The sequence below is a fragment of the Cavia porcellus genome, unplaced genomic scaffold, assembly GCF_034190915.1.
Source record: "Cavia porcellus strain 051 isolate PalLab524CR breed Dunkin Hartley unplaced genomic scaffold, mCavPor4.1 scaffold_1, whole genome shotgun sequence".
Classification (NCBI taxonomy): domain Eukaryota; kingdom Metazoa; phylum Chordata; class Mammalia; order Rodentia; family Caviidae; genus Cavia; species Cavia porcellus.
The window spans coordinates 149,920,410-149,928,017 of record NW_026947484.1 but is presented as its reverse complement, the minus strand read 5'-3'; positions in this window follow the sequence as shown (position 1 = coordinate 149,928,017).

The window sequence follows — 7,608 nt, the reverse complement described above, 5'->3', positions numbered from 1 at the left end:
GGCAGAAAATGAATTTCTGTTATTTAAGTAACCAAGTTTGCTAATTTGTTAGCATTACCTTAGAAACGAGTGTAATGACCATATAAGTACATGAAAGCAAAGGATTTGAAAAGGATTTTTTTGCTTACATTATAAAATATATTAATTAATTCATGTTCACAGATGTCTAGTGGCAATTACCCTTTCAGTTCTGACAACTAACTGTTCATATTACAGCCTGAATGAGTAGCACACAGAACAAAATATGCTGTCAAAACTGAGAAATCATAATAGGCCAAGAAGAATGAATCTATTGTCTAGTTAGTACACACAAGATATTATCTATATAATATTTAGGAAAGCTACATGAATATCTTTAGTTGGTTTCAATTTACTTCCTAATTATGCCTTTGAAGTGCAGAATAAAGGAATGGGTACTTATTTACAAACTGGTAATGTATTTATATTTCAAAAGTGAAATAAAAAATAATACTCAAATTCTCTTAAAAATGAATCTTTAAAATTTGCAACACATGTCAAAGCATTATTATGTGAACCAAAATAAATACAAATTTGACAATTACTCAATAAACTCAAAGAGAAACCTGAAACTGAATAACTAACGTGTTGGGAATATATGGGCTCATGCTGGGCATGGTGATACTTGCTTGTGTTTCCCACAAGCAGGAGGCTGATGCAGGAGGATCATTGCAAGGTCAGTGAATCCTGGGCTGCATAGTGAGTTCAAAGCCAGCCTGAACTACAGAGCAAGACACTGTCTCAAAAAACCAGGAAGAAAAATGTAGAGGAATGTATGGGTTACTTTGGTCATCAAATTATTTAGATTTGCTATCAACTTGAATTATGCTTTGTTGACTTTTCCTAATTTCTGTATTGATTATTCTTCCATTGCTTTAATTTCCTTCCATCTGCGAAGTCTTTGTTCAATATCGTAGGTAAGAGTAGACCAGTCACTCTGCAGGGCAGTCGTGGGATATAGCTACACTCTAAGCTTTCTTGTCATTTTCTGGTCATTCCAGACTCTGACTGCCAAGTAGCAGTGAGTACTGTATGTACAGGAGGAGAAGAAGATTAAATTTAGTGGATAAAGTGAAAAAAATTCTCTTTAAAAAGACAGTTCCAAAATGTATACTTTAAAATATACATTTGGAAGTGGTTGCTATCTTTTTTGGGTGATCTCAAAATAGAGGATTATGACAGTTAACATTTAGATGTCAGCGGGACTGGATTAAGCAATACTGGAGAGTATTATTTCTGGGTGTCTGTGAGGGTGCTGTTGGAAGGAACTGGCACAGGCATCAGTGACAAGGTAGAGGATCTGCTCTCAGTTGGCCAGGACTTGTTGAGAAGAAAAAGGCTCAGAAAGCTGAGATATTCTTTTTTTCTTTTTTCTTTTTGGTCTTTTTCCTTTTTATTGGTACCAGGGATCAAACTCACAACTGTCTGCTTGCAAGGCAGGCGCTTATGCCGCTGAGCTAAATCCCCAGCCCCTAAGCTGAAATATTCTTCTCCTGACCATGGGCAGCAGAACTCCAGGGTCTGTTGTCTTTGGGCTTCAGGACTGACACCAGTAGTCTCCTAGGTTATCAGGCCTGTGGTCTCAGCCTGGAACTTATATCACCAGCTTTTTTGGTTCTTGGGGTTTTATACTTGAATTGAGCCACTTTACCAGCATCTCAGCATCTCTAGCTTGCAGATCGCCTGTCATTGACATATCAGCTTCCACAATCACATGCATCTATTTCCCCAAATTATCTATCATCTATTTATTATCTATTCATCTTCTATCATCTCTCTCTATGCATATATCCATGCATCAGTCCATGCATCCATATATCCACCCATTCATGCATCCATCTATCTATCCATCTGTCCATCCATCCATGCACCCATCTATCCATCCATCTGTGCATACATCCATTGCATTGCTTGCATTCCCCCAGAGACTCCCATACAAGTCTCAAATGTTAGATTTAGGACTATACACACTTGGGCAATTTTGCCATTGATAATCCAGACTGCTTTAGACCACCATTCTGTGTCATAAAATACTAAAACATACCTATCTTCCTAGCTCCTAGGTATTTTTAAAAGTCTCCCAGAGATGAACCAGTATTGGACATTAGAGATTACCATCACGTGACAGTTAACCTATGTGGCCAAATTTGTATTTTTACCTTCAGAACACTCTACTCAGCAGATTAATTTCATTGTCAAGTGTAATGATCTTTCATATTTAACAGGTCAATTTTAGTTCATTTTAAAACGAATCATACAAACCTAGCTAAAATTTCACTGAAACATTTTTGAAAGCACTGTATAATCATAGCTCCAATAGGGAAAATGATTAGGTTTTGGATGAAAAGTTTCTCATACAAAATCTATGGCATTGAAGATTTATTCCCAAGGTAGTGTCAATAGATTTTGTCAGAGAAATTTCCAGCTTGTAGGCAAGGGTCTGTTTCCTCCAAGTCCTAAACACCTCAGATACACGAACCACAGACCAAGCCACTGCAGGTGCCCTTTGGGCTCATTTTTAAAGAGAGAGAATGGATGTCTGGGGTTACAATGTGGTTTGTGTGTCTTCTCCAGTGAAAACGGTTTCCTTGTTCTCTTTCTTCTGAATGTCATCCAGTCTACTTGAAGCACCTTCCCTGGCCAGAATTTTGTGGTTGCCGAATTAGGCTTCAAGCCTTGAGACATTCACAACACTCCTCCTCCTCCTCCAATACACTAATGGGTATATTATTGTTGTTTTTACTGTAGAAAAATATTTGGGTACATTTTGGATTTAGATTTTGTTCAAATCCATTTAATGAGCAGTTAAATGAAAACGTTTTTAAATTAACCATAACTACAGAGGTAATTTTTCTAACAATCATTGGAGTGTATGATGCCTTGAAGTAATGATTTTGATTTTCTGATATTTTAGATTATGGTTTCAAAAATAGCTAATGCAACTCCTTAATTTCTTCTTAGCAAGAAAGTAATTTTTATGCTTGATAACTTTAAAAACAACACAATCCTGTAGCAAACCATAAGCCCCCAGATGATAAGCTCAGCTTTTGTCCCCAAGGTGACCGACTATTTGAAAGCTGAAAGTTTCTGTGCTCCTCAGGACAGGTGCAGGTTAGGACAGTTATTTTAAATCTGTTGGTCCTTTCTTACTTGCTTGAAACTAGCTGAGTCACCTCTTTCACCTTATCTCACAACCTTGCCATTCTCCGTGTTTGCCACCACCATCTGGGACCTGGAAGATTTCCTTCGTCCTCCACTTTGTCAGCCAGATCCTCAGTCCTTATTGCCACCCTTCTGTCCTTCCATCATTCATTCTCAAGCCTCGTAGGCCACTGAAGCTGGGTGCGGAGGCACTGGAGTGTAGCTGTCAGCACCTAGGACTCCGCTCCTGGATGGCGAGGATGGGTCACACATCTCCACCACCTTGGGCTACTGTTTATGGCCCACCCCTCACTGATCACGGGTGAATCTGAGGGGCTCTCGATGTGCTGTCCATTTGCAGTCTAAACACACAACCACAACCCACACAAGGCAGCAGTGCTCAGGAAACATAAGAAACTTCTCCAACAGAGAGCACAATTTCTAAAATTCTGGTGAGCTTACTGGAAATGTGCGTAAGCCTGCCTTAAACCATTTGGAACATGCCATTCCCATACCCTAATAGGTTTTTAACTCAATTTTCACATTAGAATATATACTGTTCTATAGGAAAAAGGCAGCCTTGTCAGTATAATTTCAAGGTGACTGCATCTTTTATGTAACATATGTCTAATGCCCTGGGTATAATAACTACCACTGTGTAACATCCCCTAAATTTCCATGGGTAATTAATTGATAACTGCTCTGTGGATGTTATATAAACCCTTTATTAAAACATAATTCAATAAAGAGAGATTTAAAGCTGAATCGCAGTGAAGGACAGTGTTTGAGCTTCTCCACTACAGCTACACTGGGGCCACCATGAGTTTCTCTGTTGCCCTCTGTCAATGCTGGGGAAGGAAACAAACTGTACCTCACCCGTTTTTTGTAACACGTCAAATTAAGCTGCTCTCTGAAAGGCCCGTCCACTAGCCCTGTGACCGGCACTTGAAACTTCTGTAAAGAAAGACAAATTAGCACACTGTGCATACACACAGGGGAATCAATGAAACCCGAAAAGAAGCTGCCACAGGACGATAAAGATTAAACGGGAGATAAACAACAGTGTCTTCAAATATTGGAAATGCTCTCATCCGACAAAGGCTCCTTTGTATTGTTTTTGCTAAAGTAGACCATAATTTTGATGTTTCATAAAAATTTAAGTGGAGATTTTCTTCCTGTGGTAGACATAAATTTCCTGGAGGAAAGGTTTTATATGTAATTCCAATTTTGTGGCACTAAGAAAACAAAGAACAGGTGAAGATTTTACTGCAGGTAATTTCCTAAATTATTAAAGAAGAACCCTCCCACAGCCACGCCATAAACACGTTCTCTATCAAAAGCTAAAACAGCAAATCAGTGACGCCTTTTTTTTTTAAATTTTTTTTTAGGTACTGTAGGATCCAACATTCAAATCCTAAACTGGAAATAAAACTGCCTATAAATATTTAGTGCTGAGATGGCTCTGTGATAATAAATAGCTCTTTCAAAACACTGCTGAAAATATCAAAACAGTGAAATGTACCTGTGACTGAATATGCAAAAGAATTACAATCTCATACATGCAGTGCGTACCAATGTGTATGCTAAGATTTTGCTGAGGACTGCGTCTTTGGGGTTTTAAATTATTTAAGAGGCATTACATAGTTCATTAAAAATCTGTCTTTAAGAAGGCATGGAATTAAACATACAATGGGTTCATTCATAAAGTTTAGGAGGTAAGTAAAATTTTTTTCTTATTATTTTTAAATATGGCCAGAGTATAGCATAAGAAAGTTTTCTCCCCTGAGTGGGAAGCAATATCTGCTCTTGGCAATTTCTAACTTCCACCTTTCCAAAGAAAGCAAAAGAAAATTTGGCATGAAGAAATACGGCTTGAGAGAAATGGAAAGGCTGCATGATTGATTGGTTGGTCAACATCTTTATCTTTTGACACAAAAATTCATTCTAGTAGATTGTTTATTTCCCTCGGTTTTTAGAGAGCAATAAAAGAAAATGATGTTGCAGGCTCATTTTATTGCTAGCAGTAGTTTAATTCTGAGAGAATGTCCTACTTTGGTCAAGAATCTACGGGTATCTTTTCATCAAATGAAGCCATTATGCCAATGATATAAACCCCTAGGCAGTGCGTAGCATTGGAGCAGAGTTCTGGAGAAATCACACAAACACTGATAGAAAGAGAGGCAGAAGAAGGCAGAGTGACAGCGAAGATACAAACAAAGAGCCAGGGAAGGACAAAGAGAGGGTGAGCAGAGAGGCAATAGAGGCAGAGAGATAGTGACAGCGAGGGACAGGAAATGCAAGTCTTCCTGGTGAGTTGCCAAGGGATTATTATTGTTTTTAAGGTTAATTGAACAATTCTTGCCAAGGCAGCACAAATTGAATGTGATTGGTGGCCTGATTCCCATTTTTGGTTATCAGATGATTATGAATATATTTTATGGACAATTAGTTATGTCAATCTGTTGCTCACCATTCATCTCTTGCTTCATCTGCACAACAGAAGATACTGAGAAAAAAAAAGTGGAAAATGCCAAAGAATGTATTCTGCATCCTCCCGCCACCCAGGCCCAGAATCAAGCCCAGTGCTACAAAGTGGTTCACCTAAAGTCCAGAGGCTGCAGCTTATTACTGTGAAATCTGTCTAATGCCTGGCTCACTCGGTCAGACCCCTGGGAGTCTCCCTGGGGGCTGGCAGCCGGGGTGTTTGAAGAGAGCACTGCAGCTGCTTCTGGTAGGGATCACATGAGCCTGCTGCCAGCTCGAGCCGATCTGTCGGTGGTTTGGTCCAATCTAGGGTTACATTCAGAGCATCCTAATCAGGATCCTTCAGCCTCCTTTTTATTTTTTTCTCGTCACCTGCCAATACCCAGCACAAGTCACGTGAGCACTGGGAGGTCCTGAAAGCCAAACCACACAATATGTATCGCCAGCGGCACGCTGCAAAGGCATGGCTCTTTGCCCTATTCTGGTTGTAGCTAGAGCCTAGATGGAGAAATCCTACACGATATTCCATTTTTATGGGCATGTGCTGATCCATCAGTATGTTCACCGATTCTAAGTGTCTCTCTACAGCTAACTGAGCTCCTGATAAAATCGCAGGGCACACAGGTGCTAAAACCCCAGGTCCAGACTGTGCACACACAGCGAGTAGACACACTTTCATTATGCAAAGGTCAAGCTGCTTCGTGTTTCCCTTAGTGACAGTGCTCTTTCATTCTATTCTTGACAAATTTTGCCAGAGTGTTGATTTTTATTTGCTTTTCCTCATGCAAATTTCACTGTTTTATGAAGATTTTACTTCTCTGTGGATGAAAGACACACTTGAAAACTTTCTCATGTTCGCATTGAAAAAGTGCCTGGTGGCCAGCAACTTAATCCAAGTCATAACCTCTCTCCTATTCCCTGCGGCAAGCTTCAAATCTTGCACTCTAGAAATTTTTCCTGAATGTAGAACTCCAGGCTAATTTCCCTCTGCCTCATGCCGTTCTCGCTCATTGGAAACCTGTCTTCTTGGCTTGTTTGGCTACCCTGACCTGTCTGTGAAGGTTTGTACTTTATTTGCTTCAGATCTCTGTTCTGACCAGTTCAACCTCTCTCCTTCTTGTCAGGTATCGTAGAAACTTCTCCCTCCTATAGACTTCCAGTCCAGACTGGAGCTATTGACTTTGTAAGGCACTGACTATATTGTAGAAGTATTTATGTTCCCGGTGCAGGATGAGGAACACCATGGATGGTGAATAAAATGCACTATTTATGAAAGACTGAATGAAAATCATGGACAGGGCTTACCACATATACGATCAGATTTGTGTGTGACACCCATTCAACTTTAACTTGCTATCCATGTGACTTTAGATATTTTTAAAATGGGATTAATAATAATATCTACAAGGGGCTGGGGATTTAGCTCAACGGCCTAAGTGCCTGCCTTGCAAGCAGGCAGTCGTGAGTTCGATCCCTGGTACTGATAAAAAGGAAAAAGACAAAAAAAAAAAAAAAGCGCTGCTTTTTAGGGTTCTTGTAAAGCTTATCCAAAATAAACTTATGAAGTGTCCCCGTGAACACATAAATGTAAGAATTTATATTTGTGAAACAAAGATTGGCCATGGTCAGTAGAAGTATATGTAAACCGAGTAATTCAGCATTTTCTAGAAATCTTCCTGCCATCTTCCCTCCCATCATAGAAGTTCTTCCTCATTCCTAGTGCAGCATTTGTCTGTTGAAAAAAAAGAACCCGTTGGATATTTAGTGCGTCAAACAGCTCCAATTGGTTTTCCCATTGTCTAAAATGGTTAGTTAAGGAGTAACAAAGAACTAATCATCTTTATTCATTTATTTCAAAGATACTTAAGTAGTATTTTTACTTTTACAAATGTCCTGGTCAGTGTTTTTGCCACCTTCTGTCATGTATGGGTGTTGGAAATGTTCATTATTTAACTAGCAGTCTTT